The sequence below is a fragment of the Paroedura picta genome, chromosome 4, assembly GCF_049243985.1.
Source record: "Paroedura picta isolate Pp20150507F chromosome 4, Ppicta_v3.0, whole genome shotgun sequence".
In the NCBI taxonomy this organism is placed as follows: Eukaryota; Metazoa; Chordata; class Lepidosauria; order Squamata; family Gekkonidae; genus Paroedura; species Paroedura picta.
Genome location: NC_135372.1, coordinates 125,603,942 through 125,627,692, shown reverse-complemented (window position 1 = coordinate 125,627,692; position 23,751 = coordinate 125,603,942).

The following is a 23,751-nucleotide window of genomic DNA, read 5'->3' as shown; positions in this document are numbered from 1 at the left end:
TCTAGTTGCTGCTTAAAGACTGCCATGGGGGGATGGGGGTCATCACCTTCTTAGGCAGTTGACTCTACTGCTGAGTTACTCTGACTCTGAATCCCCCCCCCCACACACACACACAATATCTAGCTGGTGCTGTTCTACGTATAGTTCAAAGCCATTACTGCAGATCTTCTCCTCTGCTGCCAACAGGAACCTTTCCTTGCCCTCCTCCAAGGGACAACCATTCAAATACATAAAGACAGCAATCAAGCCCCCCTCTCAGTCTCCTCTTCTCTTACTAACAAGGTCACGTCTTGACCTCAGAAGCTAAACAAGATCAGCCCTGGTTGGATGGAAGACCCGCTACTTGGATGGAATACCCGCTAGTTGGATGGAAAGACCCGCTACTTGGATGGAAGACCTGCAAGGAAGTCCAAGACTGCTACACAGAGGCAGACCCTGGCCCAAAACTTCTACATGTTGCCTTGAAAACCTCATGAGGGGTTGCCATAAGTCAGATGTGACTCAAAGGCACTTTTCCACCACCAACATGGCCACAAAGCCATTTGAGAAGGCAAAAAAGCTAGACAGTTCTCTCTCTCTCTCTCTCTCTCTCTCTCTCTCTCTCTCTCTCTCTCTCTCTCCTTTCTACACAAAACTATTATCTTCTTTTAAGCTCTCTGGTGCTTTGCTCTTCTTTGCATGTTGAAACTCTGCCAAGCCTAACGGCAGCATGCAATGTCCCACAGCAGGGCAAGCACCCCACACAGCAATTTCAATTTGAGAAAACAGCATCAGAGGGAAGACTGAAACACTTTCTCCCCAAAGGTTGTACTCCTGACCCAAATCAAGCCTTGGAGTGCTTGGGAACATTAGTTGTCCAATACTATGTATGCTCCTCCCCCAGCTGGGCTCATGTCACAAGCATCATTTAGTGTGGCCCTGATGAGCCAGCAAGAGTGTTCAGAAAACAGGGAAATAGGGACCGCAGCATTTACAGTCTAGAGCTTCTCAAGGCAGGCCTTTCCACAACTCATCTGTTCTTCTTGGGGAGGATGGACTTGGAGCATCTGTTAGGATGTTTGCAACCAAATCTGTTGCTGTACTGGAAGTGGGAAGATTTTAATAAAATGGGAAGGGGAAACAGTAAAACAGATAGCGGCTCTTGTATTGTTGTGCTTGGAAAAGATCCCTGTAATTTCCTGCAACTGACATCTGTTCCGTATTTTGTTGTTTTGAAGAGCTTGTTAATTCTACCTCATTCTGCATTAAATACAGGCCTTTAAATACAGATAATGATTTAACGGGCATGGATTTTTCTGGCGGTTGTTTTCGTACAGCCTTACTTTTTGAGCAGACCGCTTCATTTTCTGAACTAGAAAGATGTTTGACATTTGAAATATATGCATGTCCTTTAGCCTCTCCCTGACTCCTTGTAAGATATACAGCATCCTTCCACTCTCCTCTAAGATCGCTCACTTCCCTGAAAGGTAGCAAAAACTTGTTGTTGTTTTTTGCTCACATGTGTGTTAATTCTAACAGGGTACTAAAAGAACTTGCAGATGTAATTTCTGAGCCTCTGTCCATTGTTTTTGACAGTTCTTGGAGAAAAGGTGAAGTGCCGGAAGATTGGAAATGGGCAAATGTTGTCCCTATCTTCAGGAAGGGGCAAAAGGAGGATCCAGGTAATTACCAACCCATCAACTCAAAATCTATAGTTGCCAAAATGGTAGAACAAATCATCAAACAGTCAGTCCTTGAGCAGCTAGAGCAGATGGCTGTAATTACTAAGAGTTAACATGGCTTTCTCAAGAACAAGACATGTCAGACTAACTTTATCTCTCCCTTCAAGATAGGGTTGCCAACTGCCTGGAGAAGAAAATATTCTGTCCCTTTAAGAGCGGCTCAATGGATGTTATTTGCCAGCTGATGCTGCTGACCTCCATGCCATGAAAAGCTATGCATTTTCCACAGTAAGCCTCTATTAAAGTAGCAGGACATTTTTCTCTGGCAATTGTCCTCCACACAACTAAGAACAGCAGTCACAGTTCTTTCTGCCTCCCCCCTTTTATCCACACAACAACCCTATGACGAAGATTAGGATGAGTAAATAGTGACTGACTTGGGCTTCAAGCAGCCTTTTGAATCCAGGTCTCTCTGGTCCTTGTGCATCTCTCTAACCTTTGCATCACACTGGCTCAAAGTGGGCATATGTGCGTATTGGAAGCAAACTTCTTATATGCGTGTCTTTAGAGGAAGACCTCCACGCACAAAGTGGTGTTGTTGCACATGCAACTTCTTCCTTTGGTATACTTGGTAGGGTTGTATATGTGTAACCTCTGTCAACATCTTTATCAATCAGAAGGAAGCGAGATGGATCTACTTTCCTTCCATTCTCCTTTTCGTCAAACAGCATATTTTGTGCCACCGGTGATTCTCTGATGTGGCTGCCTAGGCATGCACAGTTGGTTTGTGAAAAGTACATTTTAAAATTATTATTCATTTTTCCTTTTTGTACAAGAGAAAAGAATAGCGTGATATCACATAGTAAAAGAAATGAGCTGCTACATGCTTGAGCAGATAAGTCCTGCCCATCCTCCGTCCAAGAATCTTCTAAGCTTATCTAGCAAGATAATCCAAATATAAGCTCCACTATTCTCAAAAGCCTTCTTCTGTCTTCCTGTTAACAATCGTTAGTTTTGCCATTTTGGCTAAGTCTTCCATTTTATCTAACCAGTCATCTATCGACGGTAAGTCATAGAATCATAGAGTTGGAAGAGGCCATACAGGCCATCTAGTCCAACCCCCTGCTCAACGCAGGATCAGCCCTAAGCATCCTAAAGCATCCAAGAAAAGTGTGTATCCAACCTTTGCTTGAAGACTGCCAGTGAGGGGGAGCTCACCACCTCCTTAGGCAGCCTATTCCACTGCTGAACTACTCTGACTGTGAAACATTTTTTTCCTGATATCTAGCCTATATCGTTGTACTTGTAGTTTAAACCCATTACTGCGTGTCCTTTCCTCTGCAGCCAATGGGAACAGTCCTACGATTTCTGGCCATTACCAGTCTGGCTGCCATCATTGCATAGAAGAATAGTGTCCTTGTTTGAGCTGGAAGGCACTGTGAAAAATACATGTTTTTTGTGGGATACATCACATGGCTTTAAATTCACTGTTACAGGCTGAAACCTATAAGATAGGGCCAGCTATGAATTTAAATTTGAAAGAGGGGATCAGCGAAGATGAACACAGCATGGAAAGGTTATCGCTAACGTACACGCAATAGATTCCTAATAAAAGAATGTATGATATAGAGGAGTTATTAGAAAACCCTTTTGGATAATCTGAAACTACAGGACAGGATCAAAAAGATCATGTAATGCAAACAAAAGATATCTTTTATACTTGGGAACTCTCTGCCACAATAATTGGCCAGGCGTAATAACGTAAAGAGCCTCTTGTGGCGCAGAGTGGTAAGGCAGCCATCTGAAAGCTCTGCCCATGAGGCTGGGAGTTCAATCCCAGCAGCCGGCTCAAGGTTGACTCAGCCTTCCATCCTTCCGAGGTCGGTAAAATGAGTACCCAGCTTGCTGGGGGGTAAAACGGTAATGACTGGGGAAGGCACTGGCAAACCACCCCGTATTGAGTCTGCCAAGAAAACGCTGGAGGGCATCACCCCAAGGGTCAGACATGACTTGGTGCTTGCACAGGGGATACCTTTACCTTTACCTTTAATAACGTAAATGAGTTCAAATGTGGCTTTTTTAAAAAATCACTTTTTTTTCCTTCTGTTTCTGGTGGCTGCTGTAACAGATGAATTATGCATTGGTTCTTCTGCATTTTGATTTTCTGGCTTGCCACCCATTTTCTGTGCTTCCCTTAAAATTCTCTTGGCCACAAGGCAGCCAAGAATCAAAGCTAATGAGCATGTTGGCAGCGAAATGTTAGTTGGGGAACAAAAATACAGGCGTCGTCCTCTGCCTCTGTGCTTTCACATCACCAAGCATTAGACAAACCACGCTGAACACTGTGGCTTTTCATTATGCACTAAAATCACCATTACAGCAGTGTCGAAACTGACCTTGGCCTTTGCGTCGTTTAGTACAAATAAGGAAGCATTTGCACTTTCTAGAACCATAAAATAATAAAAGAAGAAGAACATTTAACCTAATGAGAATGTATGCAGGAAAATTAAAAAGATAAACCACAGGCCTATTACGGGATTAATATTGCTCCGGATTCGCCGTAGCATCCCTTGTTCCAGAAGCAAAGGTCTGGGAAGGTAGTTATAGTGCAAACCTTCTTCCCTTAAAATTCTACCGCTTTTTTCCAAACAGAATAGGACACTTTTTTTCTTGGATGCTTTAGGATGCTTAGGGCTGATCCTGCGTTGAGCAGGGGGTTGGACTAGATGGCCTGTATGGCCCCTTCCAACTCTATGGTTCTGTGATTACAGGGGTAGTCAAACTGCAGCCCTCCAGATGTCCATGGACTACAATTCCCAGGAGCCCTTGCCAGCATTCGCTGGCGAATGCTGGCAAGGGCTCCTGGGAATTGTAGTCCATGGACATCTGGAGGGCCGCAGTTTGACTACCCCTGTTCTATGATATGATCAGAGCCCTCCTAATGTTTGCCACCGAAGGACATAAGGACTTCAGTTCACATGTCCAGGGGGCATTTTGTGCCCCCCAGACTTGTCTGTGTCCTTCCCTTCTTCCTTTTCTTCTTGCAGGTATGACAGGTGGGGAAAACGAGCCGAGTCCAGCCTCCTTCTTGTGCTGCTTTCTCATCTTCAAACCACACTGTGGTACTGCTATGGATTCCATTGCGATATTTACATGCCGCTACGCATGTTGCATGATTTCACAAGTGGAGCCAAGGCTCCTGTTTGAGGACGCACAAAACGGCACAGGAGGGAGGGAGCTGCCAAAGTTCCACGGGGCCTGTAAAACAGCACTCTTCCACCAGGCTTATGGTGGAGGCCGTGGTGTCCCTGAATGGACAGGCCTCACCCTTTCCTCCTTTCCTTCGTTCTTCTTTCCCTCCTGTTTTCTTCCATCTGTACATCCCACGCTAAATAATCTCCACCAACAAACAGACAATCTCTGATGGCAAATGGAGGTAGCTGGTACCCTTTCCTCCTTTCCTTCATTCTTCTTTCCTTCCTGTTTTCTTCCATCTGACCATCCCACACTAAATAATCTCCACCAACAAACAGACAATCTCTGATGGCAAATGGAGGTAGCTGGGGGGGAGTGGAGGTGGAGGAGAATCAAAGACTCATATAATTTGAAGGGATCTCCAGGGTCATCTAGTCTGACCGCCTGCACAATGCACTTTATTTATTGTATTGCTTTTTATTATTGCTTTTATTGATGTCCTATTGACTGTTTCTGTTTTATGCTGTAAACCTCCCCAACCCCATCTAGGGGAGGGATAGTATAGAAGATGGGAATGATAATAAAAGGTTACTCCTTCCTCTGTACTATGGTCATGAGCCAATGAGGACATGGGTGTGTCTGGGAAGTACAACCCCCCCTCCCCACTGATCTATAGACCTTTTGTGGTCCTTTACGAACACGAGGGCTTTGTAATGAGTGAAGGGTGATAGTTCCTTCTCTCCCACTCTTTCTGCCCAGCATGAAGGGTGTTGAGCCGCTATATAAGGTTCTGGCATCTCTCAATCACGTTTCGATTACTAAATGAGTTCGTTCTTCTTCCTCCGTTCAGAAAAGGAGATGAATCTGCCACGAGTAATGCTGCCGCGACCTGTTTTGCCCGATCGTCCTTCACTTTCTCATCCATAATCAATTGACCCTGGAGGCAATTTGTTACATCCAACTTACATTTTTGCCAGCCTCCATCTAAAACATAGCTTTGAATTATTTATTGAAAAATTAAATGGCAACATGCCGGAGAGCTCAAGTGAGGATTTCTTCCAATGATGAATCTCGTATTTTTCGTATGCTAAAGATACACACCACTTTCCCTCCAATAGCCATTTAATCCCAGATGGCTGGCATAGCCGTGCAACAGATTGTCCATCCATCCCCCCAGCCCCGCCGTTCTTGTCACGCCTTTGTCCAAGGGAAGGCATTATATGAGACTTACTGCCGAAGCTGTTCAAAGTTGTAATAATAGTAGGCTGGTGTCACTTTAAGAGGAATGGAATCTCGGAAGTGGAGCTGCTTTGACAGCTGACAGTTACATTAAGGTGACAAACGAAAAAAAGCGGAAAGTCTTTTCTGAAGAGCCAAATGTGTTTCTTTTTCCTACCCCAAATCTATTGATGCTGAAATCTTTGCAACAAAAAAAAGAGAGAGGGGGGGAAAGTGCTGGAAAAGAGACCGTGGTCTGCTGTCAGTGACTGTTTCCTCTGCAGAAGCATCTCTTTGGCAATTTGCTCCCAACTCAAGATGATCAAGGCTGTCCATGATTTTGGGTCCGCAGAACTGGTGTCATCCAGCATGGCAGTGGGTATTGGGACATACATCACTGGTGGGTGTACATATGCCCCCCCCCAGGCCATTGTGGGTAGGGCATATAATCAGCTATGGTTTGGGCCCAATTTTGTGCATATTGGGAGGAATTTCCTAGAAAAATTTCCTTTTCCCACCACCAAATCTCTGTTGAAGTATAAGCATTACGTTTCAAGTTTGGATTCTGTAGTCTGTCTGTGTATTCAGTCTGTTTGACTGTGACTGCTGTTTCCTGCCCTGAGGCCGTGGGAGAGGGTTGCCAATAAGAAAATAAATAACCGGGGAAGGACTGCCTACTTCTCTTTGGTCTTCAGCTGCAGCCCTGCCACAGCTAAATTGGGAACTCATAGAACAGGGTGGCCTCAATGCTCATTGACTTTGGTGATGAAACCAAGAACTTGCTCCTGCATGATCAGCACGGACGGACAGATGGATTTGTTACCTGCTGGAACTGCTGTTCCCGACCAATGCGGGTTGCAATAGTGATAAATGTAAAGTTCTTTATTTAGGTAGGGAAAATCATATGCATCACTATAGAATGAGAGAGACTTGTCTCGGCAGTAGTATGTGTGAAAAGGGGGTCTTGGTAGACCAGACACTGAACATGAGCAGTGTGACTCGGTGGCTAAAAAGGCAAATGGGATTTTGGGCTGTATTAAAAGAACTATAGTGTCCGGATCATGCGAAGTAATGTCACCGCTTTATTCTGCTCTGGTAAGTGATGGGACTGCTTTACTCCGCTTTATTCTGCTTTACTCCGCACACTTGGAGTATTGTGTTCAGTTTTGGGCACCACAACTCAAGAAAGATGTAGAGAAACTGGAGTGTGTCTAGAGAAGGGCTACAAAGATGGTGAGGGGTTTGGGGACCTGGGCAAAGTCTGCACTTACTTTGTTTATTCCATTGTCAATCCTGTTGAATTCAGATTGATTTGAACTCGAGTCTTCTTCTCGCCCCCCTCCCCATTGAAACAGGAAAGTGTTCTACACATGGTTAGGGAGGCTCAGAAGGGGGGGGAGGCAAATGGAGACTCTTTCTTTGTTTTCTTGAAGTGGGGAGAGGGTCAAAGAAGTCAGAGGGGGGGAGGATTGAAGAAGGCAGAAAAAAAATCCAAGACGTACGGAAGTTGAGAGAAATTAGGGGCTTCTCCTTTAAGGCAAGTTTGTCATATGACCACCTGTAGCTAATCACGGGTTCCCTACCACGGAGGAGAGCCCAGATTCAAAACAATGCGATTTTAAAATATATTCAGGATTAAAAGCACTCTCAGATATCGCACAATAAAGGTAGGGTCACTCCGGATCAATCCTTCTGGCTGCAGAAGGAAATTTTAAATCGCCCCAAATCCAAACGGAAATCGCATTCTGTGTAGAGGGCAGGGACTGAATCGATCTGGGGTTGGAATAAAGGCTCCGTGCAGTTTACACCCAAGTCTTATGAGGAAAGGTTGGGGGAGCTTGGTTTGTTTAACCTGAAGAGAAGAAAACTAAGAGGTGATATAATACTTGAGAGGATGTCATATAGTATTCAAATACTTGAGAGGATGTCATATAGAAGTTGGAACAGAGTCATTTTCTGTTGTCCCAGAGGGTTGGACCAGAACCAATGGGTTGAAATTAATTCAAAAGAATTTTCAGCTAAATATCCGGAAGATGTTCCTGACAGTTAAAACAGTTCCTCAGTGGAACAGGCTTCCTCGGGAGGTGGTCAGTTCTCCTTCCTTGGAAGTTTTTAAGCAGAGGCTAGATAGTCATATGACAGAAGTGCTGATTTAATTAACTTAGGCAGATTGCGAGTGGGTGGGCAGGAAGGGAATTGCTGATAGCTACTGTGGGATGGTTGGTGAATTTCCTCCAGTCTAGTCTGGCAGGCCAGTAGCCCTCCCTTGGGTCCCTTAGTGGCAGGCAGGCTGTCCTTTGGAGGACACACAGAGGGTGGGTGAGCTGGCTGGTGGAGGAGACATGAGGGGCAGGTACATCAGTAGAGAAACTGCAGGGGTGGTATCTGCTGGTGCTCACCTGACTTTCTCCCTCCCACCAGGTGCTGGTCCTTAACAGGCCACTGGGAGGTTGCAGTGGGGATGGACATTAATTTTAATATGATGGAAGTGGTGACAACAGTTCCTGCCTAAAGTTGCTGTGAGTCTGGGATGGAGTAGGGTGAGTGTGGCTCCTCCTCCCCAAATGGGCAGTGGGCAGAGGCAGACACTTAGAGGCACTGCCCCTGGGCACTGGCTTCAGTCCAGGGCAAGACTGGGCCAGGTATGCGGTAGCCCAAAGGGGCAGAGCTGGAGCCTCTCTCTGGACCCCCAGGTAGAATAGCAGCCCCCATAAACTTGTGCTGACACTCTTGAGCATGCACCTGCTCCCCTGCCTCTGTGTCATCAAGCCTGACACACCTGCTAGCCCCAGGCCCCATACAGTTTAATTACACCCCTGGGACTTATAGGGAACTTCTTCTTCATCTCCACAATTGAACAACTCAGAGGCACCAGAGAAGCCGATGGGCAGTAAATTCAGAGCAAACAGAAGAGAGTACTTCTTCAATCAATGATTAATTAATTTGTGGATCTCACTGCCGACGGGTGTTGTTCATGGCCACAATCTTAGGTGGGTTTTCGAAGAGGGTTAGATAATTTTATGGCTGGCTGGTCCATCAGTGGGTTTTCGCCATGATGATCACATGGTGACCTTGTGGATGCTAGTTCTGGAAGATAACTCCTAACAATTAAAAAACATGGCGGTCATTACCCCACTATCCCCTAAAAAAGTGGGAGGAGGGAGTGCAAATCATATTGTGGGCGCCATGCTCTTTACGCTGGGGGCCCATCAGCTCTTCCTTGCCACGCCAGCCTCAACCATAAACCTGGTGGAAGAACTCCGTTTTGCAGGCCCTGCAGAACGCCAAACCCCCCGACCTTTGCCCCTCATTGGCAAGACTTCCAGAAGCCCCTAGCTGGTCACTGTATGAAACAGGATTATTGTTGTTGTTAGGAGCGAAGTTGTGTCCAACCCATGGACAATGATCCTCCAGGCCTTCCTGTCCTCTGCCATTCCCCAGAGTCCATTAAAGTTTGCTCCGGCTGCTTCAGGGACTCCATCCAGCCACCTCATTCTCTGTTGTCCCCTTCTTCTTTTGCCCTCGATCGCTCCCAGCATCAGGCTCTTCTCCAGGTGGTCCTGGAGAAGAGGATGCAGGACGTAGCCCATCATCCGCCTGGTCCGCCACATTTGTTCTTATGAAACAGGATGAAGCCCATCAGGCTGGCCTGCCACAGCTGTTCTTATGTTCGCAGTGGGGAAGCTCCTCCAGAGCTTGTCCTACTCCAGAAAGAATTCTTCAGATCAGGGTGAAAAAGCCTGTGTCTATGTGAGACATTCCCAACATATATATATATCGTAGCTTCTTTTATATTCAGCCTTTTCAAACATTTTGCCCATCAGATTGGAGGAAAATAGAATATAAGCAATTTTTATTTTTTCTTCTTTTTATTAAAAAAAAAACACAACAGATCTCTTAGCAGGTCACCTTCAGTAGTAAAAGCGGGTTGCCAGGGCTGTGACTAATGAGGTATTGATTTTTATCTTGAGAGCTGGTGACTGACAGAGCTTTCCCCTCCTGGAGTCTGCGCGGGGAAAACTGTACGCTGCTTTTACAGCTGCCTTGCCTCTTCTGAGGGACTGGAGGGGAGGGGGGCGGGCTCTTAAAAAAGGAATCCATCCATGACACCACTTAGCCAGGAATTTCACATTGCCTGTTCCCTTTCAATTTCCCAAATGACTAAGGAGCAAGGTAAGCTCACAACATTTCGAATGAAATAATATTAATTATATTGAAAACGAAGACCGCCACGTGCAGACGGAGCGGATTTCTTCGTCTCATAGGAAGCCGCCTTGACTTGAGTCTCATATTGCTGATCTGTTTAATTTGGTGTTACCTGCCCTGATTGGCAGCTGCTCTCAAGGGACTTGGGCAGAGAAAGTGGGCCTTTTCGCACGGGGATCTTTGTTGCAAATTGTTTGCGGAATGAAAAATCGCCATTTAAAATAGTGGAATTCGTCGTTATGCATACCTGCCTTTGTAGTGGAATCAGTTGCGTTTTTTAGCGTTTCCCACAGGCTTCCGGTCTCGGCAGAAATCGCTAGAAAGGAAGCGCTATTGCCAAGCTCGTCCCGCCCCTGGCCGTCAAGCAGCCAATGGGCAGCCGTTAGCATGCTCCCAAACAGCCCCTTTCCCTTTAAGAAAGGTTTTTTTTTTAAAAAAACAGACCCATAGCAACGAATCTATGTAGATTCGTTGCTACGGAGAGACCCATCCAGCTGCCTAATGTGAGCTGTCGTTTGATTGTATGATCGTTTGCACGCTGCCTCGAGTGATAAAAAAAAATTCCCCCCCCCCTTCTCACGGGCCCGATTTTCGGCTGAATTTATGTGTAAAAAATAAAGGGACTTTATTTCAGCAAACGGGCTTTTAAGTGGTTTGTGCTTAGTGACTAAAGGTGAAGGACTGAAGCCAGGGAAGCCTCTAAACAGAAAGAGGCTCGCCGGTGCGTTTATCCCCGCTCGCTCGGAGAAAAAAAAATGGCGATCGCTTCGCCGGAAGTTTGGAGGAGAGAGCCAGGGGGAGGGACTTTGAAGAACCAGCAACAATGGTAACGCACAGGTCTTTAGCGCTACTGTTGCAGATTGGTTGCAGGAGTGTATCGCTATCCGGAGGGTGAATCCACTTTTCTGGATTCCCCTGAAAGCGCCACAACGAAGCGCTTTTTGCGGGTCGGTTTCAGGATTGTTGCAGATTGTCTACGACGTCGTGGGTTATGGCAAATTAGTAGCGTTTCCAATTAGCAACCATTGTGCTATTTTGAAGCCGTGCGAAATGGCCCAGTGTTTCCCACTTCCCAGCACTTGCTGCCTGAGATCCTTTAAGTGGAGAATGCCTAGAGCTGAACCTGAAACCCTAGTGCAGGGGTAGGCAAACTGTGGCCCTCCAGATGTCCACGGACTACAATTCCCATGAGCCCCTGCCAGCATTTGCAAATGCTGGCAGGGGCTCATGGGAATTGTAGTCCGTGGATATCTGGAGGGCCACAGTTTGCCTACCCTTGCTCTAGTGGTTAAGAGCTGTGGCTTCTAATCTGGAGAGCCGGGTTAGATTCCCCACTCCTCCTCCACATACAGCCAGCTGGGTGGTCCTGGGCTAGTCACAGTCCTGTTAGAGCTGTTCTTACAGATAAGTTCTGTCTGAGCTCTCTCAGCCTCACCTACCTCACTGGGTGTCTGCGGTGGGGAGAGGGAGGGAAGGCGATTGTCAACCACTTTGAGACTCCTTTGGGCAGTGAAAAGTGAGGTATAAAACACAACTCCTCCAACTCCTCATTCTCCCTCTCCTCCTCCTCCTCCTTATGGTTGTGTGTTCTTCCAATGAGCCACAGGCTATTCTGGCTGCTAAACCCTTACATTGAGAGGAAATACCACAAGGACGTTGATGACAGCGCCCTGCCCCTGTTGTTAAGCAATGTCCCTCTGTGGTCCAAATGCACAGAAAGGCTCTCTGCTGTCATGGACGCCTGGTGCATGGGAGACTGAACTCTGGCCTTGAATCACACAGGCAAGCGGTCTTCATTCCAAACAACAGAAAAGCTACATCGAGTCTACAGAGCACGGTGTTCCAAAAACTGAATGCCAAGAAACTGTAGATCCAGTGGAATCGTGCCAGCAGAGAGCTACGTGGTAAGTGTGTTTGGATATTGCAGCCAAAGCCATGAGGGCCCCTCGTGGGAAAGCTGCTTTCAACATCATCCCTGGAATGTTTCTGACACACACTCTGGCAGAAACAAAAGTTTTACCTTATCCGACTTGTTTGGGAAAGCGTTTCAGGTCTGGAGAGCGGCAGCCCGCTCGTTTTTGCCCGTCCTCTTTGGAACGCGAAGACGTTGCCTTGACTGTCATCAAAATGAGATAAAGAGGGAGAATGTTCGCAGCCAGACGGAGATTTGGGGCCAACACTCTCCATGATGCTGGCGGTTGAAAATTGGAAGTCCAAATGCAATATTTGGCTTTGAAAAGGATTGGACATGGTACCTCCGTATCACGTTGCCAATGTAAAATGCCACCCACCTGGCTGCTTTAAGCCCCAGTAAGAGAATAAGTGGGGCTCCATCTTGCCTTTAAGGCAGCCTGGGAACCATTTCAACAGGGAAACGAGGCACGGAGGAAGTGTAATTCACCTCCAGAGAGAGTTTCGTGGTCCAGCCCTGCTGCTGCCCCACCCCTTGTGGCTGATTCTTAGGGTCAAATAACACTTTTAAAGTCCCAATCATTGAAATGCACTCCCTGGAGCATCCCACCCCACAGCACATCTAGGCAACATGCAGAGAGGGAGAGCTGGCACAAGCATGCTGATCCCACGCCTGATTGTCAGCACCATGCCTATGCATGGAAGAAGTATGTGCAAGAATACTTCCTGAGAACCAGAGTGATATAGTGGTTAATAACGGCAGAGTCTAATCCAGAGAACCTGGTTTGATTCCTTGCTCTTCCTCCATCTTGCAGCCAGCTGGGTGACCTTGAGCTAGTCACTATTCTCCCAGAGAACTTCAAAGTTGTGGGGGGATGAAGGGGAACATGTTCGTAAGCTGTTTTAGAACTCCTTCAGGCGGTACAAAGTGGGGTATAAAGCTATTCAACTTCTTCTCCCCATCACACATCAGACCTTGGTGGAGCAAGGTTGGTGTAGTGGTTAAGAGAAGCAACCTCTGATTTGGAGAGCCAGGTTTGATTCTCCGGTCCTCCACATGCATCCAGCTGGGTGACTTTGGGTTTTGCCACAGTCCTGTTAGAGCAGTTCTGTCAGACCTCTTTCAGCCTCACCTCCCTCACAGGGGTGTCTGTTGTGGGAGAAGAGAAGAAGGTGGTTGCAAGCTGCTTTGAGACTCCTTTGGGGAGTAAAACTCTGGGTGTAAAAACCAACTCTTCTTCTTTTTTGTTCCATCCAAGTTAATAGTGTCTGGTCTGACTGGCAGTAGCTCTTCAGGTTCTCAGGCAGAAGTTTTTCAAAGCACGTACTGCCAGCTCCTTCAGCTGGAGATGTTCCCAAGGAAGCATTCTGGATATCTGCCAAATGAATTTTATGGGGCCAACCTGCTGTGGGCTTATCCCTGTTCCAACACCTGCTTGCAGAAGATCAGAAAACAGGCCTGCAGTCCTGAAAGGTGTGCTGGAAGGTGCACTGCCATCGACAATGCCGTGTTCTGTTTTTTGGCATCACAAGGAGCTGCACAAAGTGCTCCTCTCCAGTTCTGGTATTTTTGCACTTTTTCAGAGTGGTAAGGCAGCCGTCTGAAAGCTTTGCCCATGAGGCTGGGAGTTCGATCCCAGCAGCCGGCTCAAGGTTGACTCAGCCTTCCATCCTTCCGAGGTCGGTGAAATGAGTACCCAGCTTGCTGAGGGGTAAACTGGGGGGTAATGACCGGGGAAGGCACTGGCAAACCACCCCGTATTGAGTCTGCCAAGAAAACGCTGGAGGGCGTCACCCCAAGGGTCAGACATGACTCGGTGCTTGCACAGGGGATACCTTTACCTTTACCTTACAGAAACAGCAGATTTCAAGGAAATAGAATAAAATGGTTCACTCCATGGAAAAACTCTCTATAGATATTTATACTCCACATTTCTCACCCGTGAGGACTCACAGTGGCTTCTGCTATACCCATTAACACCTAAATCTGCCTGATGCAGATACCAATCACTGGTCCATCATGGTCCATTTTGCCTACTCTGCCCAACAGTGGCTCCAGGTCTTTCACCTCCCCTAGCACCAGAAGATTTCATTGGAAGATGACAGGGATAGAACTTGGGGCCATCTGCATCCAAAGCAGATGCTCAGTGACTGAGCATGGCCCCTGCCACATCAGGGGCATCACATCAAAATCACAAGATGTCATAGTCCCATTGTATACGGCACTGGTCAGACCACACCTGGAGTACTGTGTGCAGTTCTGGAGGCCTCACTTCAAGAAGGACATAGATAAAATTGAAAGGGTACAGAGGAGAGCGACGAAGATGATCTGGGGCCAAGGGACCAAGCCCTATGAAGATAGGTTGGGAATGTTCAGCCTGGAGAAAAGGAGGTTGAGAGGGATGTGGCCAAACTGTGCATGGACTACAATTGCCATGAGCCCCTGCCAGCATGGCCAATAGTCAGGAGCCCATGGGAATTGTAGTCCATGAACATCTAGGAATGCACAGTTTGGTCATGCCTGCTCTAAGCAAAGAATGCAGAGTGTTTATTTCAGGGTTTGTAACTCTGCAGCAGACGCAGACATGTCCAGGGCAGAGTCTGCACTTACTTTCATTATTCCATTGTCAATCCTGTTGAATTCAGATCGCTTTGAACTCGGGTCTTCCTCTCCCCTGCCCTCCCCATTGAAACAGGAAAGTGTTCTGCACGTGGTTAGGGAGGCTCAGAAGGTGGGGGGGAGCCAAGCCTCTTTCTTTCTTTTCTTGAAGGGTGGGGGGAGAGGAGCCAGGCAGGGAGCCTCTTTCTTTTCTTGGAGGGAGGGTGGAGAGGATCGAAAAAGGCAGAGGAGGGAGGAAAAATCCAGGACCGACAGAAGTTGAGAGAAATCAGGGGCTTCTCCTTTATGAGCCTCTTGTGGCGCAGAGTGGTAAGGCAGCAGAAATGCTGTCTGAAGCTGTCTGCCCATGAGGCTGGGAGTTCAATCCCAGCAGCTGGCTCAAGGTTGACTCAGCCTTCCATCCTTCCGAGGTCGGTAAAATGAGTACCCAGCTTGCTGGGGGGTAAACGATAATGACTGGGGAAGGCACTGGCAAACCACCCTGTATTGAGTCTGCCATGAAAACGCTAGAGGGCATCACCCCAAGGGTCAGACATGACCCGGTGCTTGCACAGGAGATACCTTTACCTTTCCCTTTAAGGCAAGTTTGTCACATGACCAGGTGTGGCCTATCAGAGGTTCTCTACCACGGAACTTGGTTTCCCAATCTGGATAAAGGTATCCCCTGTGCAAGCACCGAGTCATGTCTGACCCTTGGGGTGACGCCCTCTAGCGTTTTCATGGCAGACTCAATACGGGGTGGTTTGCCAGTGCCTTCCCCAGTCATGACCGTTTACCCCCCAGCAGCAAGCTGGGTACTCATTTTACCGACCTCGGAAGGATGGAAGGCTGAGTCAACCTTGAGCCGGCTGCTGGGATGGAACTCCCAACCTCATGAGCAAAGCTTTCAGGCGGCTGCCTTACCACTCTGCGCCACAAGAGGCTCATCCCAATCTGGATATTGAGCATTAAAAGCACTCTAAAATATCGCACAATAAAGGTAGGGTCACTCCGGATCAATCCTTCTTGCTGCAGAAGGAAAATTTAAATTGCCCAAAATGCAAACGGAAATCGCATTTTGCATAGAGGGCAGGGACTGAATCAATCTGTGGTTGAAATAAAAGCTCCGTGCAGTTTACACCCAGGTGTAGGGCAATGGCGTCTTCTGATAAAGGATTGCAGTTCAGCAAGGAGAGAGTAAGCCCCTGCCTGAAACTTTGGAGTGCTGCTGCCTGTCAGAGTCACTGGTGTTCAGCTGCAGACTTGGTGCTTCCACGGCTTCCTCTTTTCGATTGTTTCCCATCTTTGTTCCCCCAACTTTCCATCCGAAAAGTTTCCCATGGTGGCTACAAATGGTCATAAAAGCAGTGATGACGTTTTTTAAAATAATGGAAAACACACAGTCATCAGTAGACCTCTGAAAAAGCCAAATCTTCTCAGCTTCCTGAAAAGCAATCTGTGATGGGACCAAGCAGGAACCTCCATCTGTATTGAGAAAGCACAGCCATGGATCCAGCCAGCTTTCCCAAGCAACCCCTCCCAATTCACCTCTTTACCACAGCTCTCATCCAACATGCTTTTTCTTTATATGTGTCCCAGGAGTACCAACAGAGCCTTATTTGGGTGGCTCAGATGGACCTCTTCTTCCTTTCTCACAAGTAAAAAGCTGGTCGGAGCCAGTCACTGTGTTGTGTGCATATATAAAACATATGTTAGCAGTATCTTCAAGTCAGTCTCACCATCTCAGAAAAGCATTCACAATGAAAAATGAGCAATCCGATGCAGCTCCATAAAACAGAATGGGGGTAGACCAGCCTTTTCCAACTTGAGAGAGGCAGCTCTTAACTGGCGGGCTGGACAGCATGGGAAGAGACAGGCCTTCCGTTACTCTACTTTCAAGCAGACCATTAAATAGGGTTGCCAGCTCTGGGTCGGAAAATTCCTGGAGACTTGAACGGAGCCAGCAGTCAGCAAGATTTGGAGCAAGGAGGGGTCTCGGTAGAATATAATGCTATGGAGACCACACCTCCAAAGCAGCTATTTTCTCCAGGGGGACTGATGAGATGCCTGCAGATGAGCTGTAGAACCAGGGGATCACCAGGTCCCACCCGGGGCCTGGCATCTCAAGCATTGAGGGGCGAACCAACACTGTGTATTGTGCCTGGAAACAGATGGGCAGCCAGAACAGACCTGTCATCTTCCTATGTTGGTAGGCTTAGTACATATGATCAGTTCCCAGGTTTTATTTGACATGCGGAGAGCTCGGCAGCCCTATACACATTGGAAATTATGTATGTAAATTCTATTTTAATCCCACCCCACGTGGGTACCCATTGGCCTTGGAAATGGGACAGATGAGCCATCTGTCTGGGTGTCCTCCAACCATGCATAGGACCATGATTAGGGAATGTATCATTCAGAGGAAGCCAATATAAATGACTGTGTTCTTTTCCCTGTGAATGCTGCCTATAAGTGAAAACATGTGTTGATAATGTGAGATGCCTTCTCTTGGCACAGCGTTTTTATCCCATTGCTGCAGTATCTGCCATGACCCCGTTATGTTGACACAAGCTTGCATATTTATCCACAAGGAGCATTCTGAATGTCAATGTTCTCTTTCCTGCTCTGCCATCCAACCCGAAACATGAACTGAATCCTTTGCATTCTAATAAATAAAAGCACTTACTAGGATTCTGTCTTTATTATTATAATTATAGCTGTTGTTGTTGTTGTTGTCAAAAGGAATGTGAAAGTAGACAGGAACACACAACACCAGCTGGTACAAGGTGCAATGCAACGTGGAAATCAATGTACATAAATGTGCCTAATATCATTGGATTAATGCTCCCGTTTTCAAATGCTGCCTTACTGAGATAAGATGATGTGATATATTACACAAGTGGTCCCCAACCTTTTTTCACCGGGGACCACTCAATGCCGGGGACCACTCACTGGGGACCACTCAACGCCTTTTACTGAGGCCCGGTGTGGGGGGGGTAGTTTACTGCTCTACTCTCAACCACTGCCCTAACGCTCTCTGATCGCTATGGTAATGTTTAAACATCCCTTCAAAATAAGATACAGACACGCCACAACAATGAACATAAGGAAAATTTTATTTTCATGGAAATTTTAACTCATGACAATGACAAATCAATGGGAACCCTGAACTTGTTTCTCTGCAATGAGATAGTCCCATCTGGAAGTGATGGGAGACAATGACACCCGAAGTGTGTTGTAAAGGGCCGGGGGGGGGGGATGAAGTAAAGGGCCGGGGAGGGGGAGAGAACGCTTCCTTCGCGGCCCACCTCCAATCAGTCGAAGGACCACATGTGGTCCGCAGCCCACAGGTTGGGGATTGCTATATTACACAACAGGGATACAAAAATATACAGTTCCAACCACTGGGCAAATGCTGAGACATTTTGGGGGGATGGCACCTGGGAAAGTTGGAATTTGGGGAGGATGTGATGTCACTTAAGGGTGATGCTCTAGGCTGTGCTCCCTGGAGGAGAGAGACAGAGACAGAGAGTAAAGAAGATTAACGACATCCCTTTGGAAGTCAGGGTATCTAAGTCTAATTTTCTTATATTTTATGCCACTGATTCAGCTTCACTTCTACATTGGGTTGCTAGGTTCCTCCTGGCAACCAGTGGGGTTCAGGGGGGGGGGTCTTATTAGGAGAGACAGGGAGGTCCTGGTGATGTGGAGATGTCACTTCTGATGTGCATAGGAAGTGGCATCATTAAGATGTAATGTCTGATTTGATAGCACTTTGGTATTTGAACAGAAGTTCTATGGTCAAAATGTCTTTTAATATAGAAATTTTGTTCAAAAACCAGAGTATCGCCTGGATGTGACTTGGGTGATGATGTCATTTCCTGTGCATGCAAGGTGCATGCAAGGTGCATAAAGCTGTTCTGACCGAGCAGTAATATTATTTATTTATTTGTTTGATTTGATTTATTGCCCGCTGCTCCCCGAAGGCTTGCGGTGGGTTACAATCATCTGTTAAAATCCCAATAAAACCCCATAAAACAGATAAAACAATCCCCTTACCTAAGATCATACACAATAAAAATATCAAACATCAGACATCAGACATCAGACTTGGTGGTAAAAGTCATCCCAAATTTATAACAATATCCTAATACCATCTTAAGGGGGAGTGGGAGGAAAATGGGGTCGCATAAGAAGTGGCATCATATCTGGGCTCTCTCAGCCTCACCTCCCTCACAGGGTGTCTGTTGTGGGGAGAGGAATGGGAAGGCGATTGGAAGCCGCTTTCTCTACTCCTTTGGGTAGAGAAAAAGTGGCATATAAGAACCAATATTATGGACTATATTGTACTTATTGGTGATATTTTGGATACTATCACATACAACATATGGCATGGCCCACTGAATTTTTAAAAAGTGTTAATGGGATGTATTGTTGTGATACTTGATTTTTGGATTTGCCACATCAAAATATATATACATATTGTATTTTTGTGTAGCCATTTGTGCTTTCACTTTTGAGAGGCCTTTCCTTCTTGCTTCTATACTATTCTCATGCATTTACAGTATTTTCAGAATTTCTAGGCTTGCCTTTCTAACTGTTCAGAGCTATTTACAGTGACAAGCAAAAGATGGCTGTACCAGGTTAAAAATATAAAAATTAATTACAGCTGTCATGACGAAAATGCTGACAGCATAGATCGAGACAACATTGTCCAGACTCTTCAAGAACTGTCAGCCAAAGAGTAAATAAGAAGGTTCTTGGACCTGGCTTTATCTCTTCTGGAAGATGAGTCCTTAAAACAGGCGTCCCTGCAGAGCTGGCCTGTGACAAATCATATGATTTACTTGCATAGAATACTTGATTGAGTCATATGCTTGGAATGTGGTGGGAGTAGCCTATCCACAACTTCCTTCTTCTCTGTTTTGTCCAGGCTAAATCCTGGAGTGGATTAGCACTGTCTTGAACACTGGCCTGGATTAAAGGAACACCACAACTTGGAGGTTAATCAGGTCTCCCCGGTACTAATTGAACACTGTAACCATATTGGTCTCAAACATCACAGAAGTCTGTATTACTATGGTGGGAAGTAGAGGTTGGAGTCCACCATTGACCATGCTGGGGGACACTGTACATGCCATGCCTGTGCTGTCTGGGGTCACGAAAGGCCCTTGAAGAAAGGGTCACTGAGAGCCAAACTAAATTTGATGGCACTCATGAGTCCAACCCACGGATGCTGCCGCTGTGATCAAACTCGGCTCCCCAGATTAGAAGCCGCTGCTGTTAATCGCTACACCATCTCCATTCTTATCTCCTTGCCCACAGGGGCCCATTGATGAATAGGAAGAATCCAGGTTAAGTTTCTGATTCCGAGCAGCACTGACACACCTGCTCAGCATTTTAGCTGAAACTCAGATGTGAGGATTTGCTGCATTCCAATCTCTGCACGCCAGAGCATAAATTTGTGTCAGTCCCTGTATCGATAGCCTCTTGTCTCTGTGGCAGAACAGGGTTCATGTGGGTGGTGTACTCCAGAGGGAGTGAAACACTGAACACAGCCTTTCCCAAAATGTTCTGCTCTTTTCCCAGGTATTTCTTAAGTAACTTGCTTAAAGCCACTTGCTAAATTCTTGGCAGAGAGAGGACCTCCATGAGGAACTTCTTACAGTAGCCACGGCCTTGGGCCTTAAGAAAATGGATAGCCAGATTAGACTTGCTTGCCTAATTTCAGCTCGTGAGCCAAAAGAAGACAACTGATTCCCATGGGACACCAACGAGAATATGGGAATCCACTGTCAGAGGTACAGGATGCCTGATTGCCATGCCTCACTATTTTGATATGGTCCTTGAACTACTGTACTTCCCACCCCACAAAAAGAAAAAATCCTTGTCAAGCCACTGGCCAGAAATGGTTGCTTAACTGTTGCAATACCTATCACTGTGAATCACTGCGTAGCCCAGGGGTAGTCAAACTGCAGCAGGGGCTCATGGGAATTGTAGTCCATGGTCATCTGGAGGGCTGCAGTTTGACTGCCCCTGCATAGCCTATGATGATTTATCCAGTTGTAAAAGGAAAACACAGGAGGCTACCAATTTCGGTCTGTCCTGTTTCTATTGGCAGCCAAATGTATTTATTGCAGCACCGGGAGGGGAGAAGACACTCCGGCAGATTCTGTGTGTTTATTCAGCACAGTGACTGTCTGAAATGACTTTGTCCTTAGGTCTACAGCTCTTCCGGTGCGCAAGAGCAGTTCCCCAACTTGATCTCCTTGGCTGAAAAATTAGTCAGAAAGTGCAGCTGAACTCTGGCACGCAAACTCCTGCCGGGAACCCTGCACTATGTACACTGTGGAGAAGATTTTACTTTCTTTGCCATTTATGCATGAACTTACTTGGGAATCTGTCAAAAAATACAAGAAAAGCCCTGCTGGGTCAGTAGTCCATCTAGTCCAGCATCCTGTTCCATGCAAGAGCCAACCAGTTGCCCCTGAAGGCAAACAAGCCAAGTCTTGTTTGCTGCATCCTAGTACTGGTATCCAGAGGCTTACTGTCCCTGAATGTCAAGATATCCTTCATTTGTCATGCTGCCGATGGATTGCTCCTCCATGAATCTGTCTAATTCCCCCTTAAAGCCTTCCATGCCTGTGGCCATCAGTATGTCCTCTGGCAGGGAATGTTAGAATTTAGTTTCTCACTGGGTAAAGAAATACTTTCTTACGTCCCTCCTGAATCTATTGCTCCTCAACTCCATGGGGTGCCCCCTTATGCAAGAGTGTGAACAAGTTCTATCCACTTTTCCCCATAATGCATAATTATATAGCCCTCTATCCTGCCACCATTTAGTCATCTTGTTTTCTAAATAGCAAAACCCCCAACTCCTTAGCCTTACCTCTTAGGAAAGGTGCTCTGGTCTACACACTCTTGAAAGGCTCGGATCAATCTGGAATCTGTCAGACTACCACGATTAACCCGGAGTGGTACATTTCATGATCTGTCCAGTGCTTGTCCTTTTCTAACTGAAACGGAAGTAGAACTACCAGCAGCTCAGCTACGACGACATCGCTGTTTACAGCTATAAACATTTGTCTGCTAGACCTTTCGAGGGTGTTGTCCTTTGGCCAAATTCCTGAGAACCAATTATTGCTGGACATGATTCCTGTCTCTCCTACCTAAATCCAAAGTTCAGTGTCTTCATAAAGAGAATGCATGGCGAGGAAATATCGCTATTCACCCAGCTTGCAGTTGTTCTGCAATCACTTTGATCCCCTCTTGGGTAATAGATACAAGATTTATGGCCAGGCAGCACAATACATTAAATAAACTATTTCCTAGGGCTTAATAGAGTTTGCATTGCTGAGCCCCTGTCATTTGTTCAGTGTTCTGCGAACTGGGGCTCTGCATGGAATTTTGGGAGTAGAGATCAATGTGCAATACCTCACCATCTTCCTGGGATCTCCCCTTCCATCATACTCTACACTCATAAGCCTGAAGGCTTCACCTCACTCCCTGTGGTTAGCAGTCAGCTGCTGCCAGCCTTCTGGGCTTCCTAGGGGTCCTGAGACTTCCTAAAGCCTTCTTATTCAAAGCCATATTTTCCTGTTTACCTGGGAGAGTTGCCTGGGTAGGTAAAGAGTGTGGGAATATGCAAGATTTGCACTGTGCATGATTCAACAGCATATGAAGACTATCCTGTTAGGTATGTGGACATTCCGTGCAACAAGGTGACATGCAAATGAGGGATTGAAATCTAGCCAATGGCTAACTGATTTGAGACTCTGGGAGTGAACCCATCCAGGGGCTCCGTTAAGGGCCAATCAGGTGCCACGTTGGGCCGTCTGAAATGTCTATAAGCTCGATGCGTTCTGGTATTGGTTGTTTGGTGTTTGAATTGGTGTTTGGAGTAATAAAGAGCTGATTGTTTCTGAAGAAACCTGTAGTCTGTATCTACCGAACCCACAGACGTAATAATCCTACAGGGGGCATTAGAGGAGATATGTAGTTAGTATATTTATCTTGATATTTTTCAAATAATCTTCTCCTGTGTCCTGATTGGCTGAAATGGAGACTTCCTGCTCCTTTGAGCTCACTTCCTCCCTGATTGCCTTCAGAAGAACAGTCAGACCATTAGGATGATTTCTCTCTTCTCTCTTAACATCAGGGGTAGTCAAACTGTGGCCCTCCAGATGTCCATGGACTACAATTCCCATGAGCCCCTGCCAGCAAATTGTAGTCCATGGACATTTGGAGGGCCGCAGTTTGACTACCCCTGCTTCACATAGTTGTTTCTCTTGGCGATAAAGCTATTTATTCTTTAAGCAGCCGTGCCTATCTAAACTCTGCCAACATAGAGTCCAGTTTAATGGCAGGTACAACAATGTTATATCTCTGCCTTCTGTTAGTTTCATACAGAATGCCATTTAAGTTCCCAGTCTTGTGCCAGCTAATCATGGGGGGACGGGGGGGGCACTGCCTGGAGAGAATGAAGTTTCAGGTGGACGTGGCATCACTTCCAAGTAAGATTCTAAGTATTTCTCCTAATTTGTATGACTTGTGACAAAGGGTGAGCCAGTGAGCCATAGTGGTTCAGAGTGCTGGACTAGTATCTGGGAGACCAGTTTGGATCCTCCCCATTCAAGCCATGGAAGCTCTCTGGATGACCTTGGGCCAGTCACATTCTTTCATCCTAGGCTACCTCACAGGGTCATTGTGAAGATAATATGGAGGCAAGGAGAATGGATGCTTTAGGATGCTTAGGGCTGATCCTGCGTTGAGCAGGGGGTTGGACTAGATGGACTGTGTGGCCCCTTCCAACTCTATGAATCTATGATTCTATGGTGTCAGGTGCTTTGGGTCTCTATTGAGGCCCTGGCTCCAGCCACCATCCATGATCTGGGCTCAGATGGAGCTATCTCAGTTCTGCAGAGCCTTTAAGATGGCACTCTTCCGCCAGGCCTGTGGTTG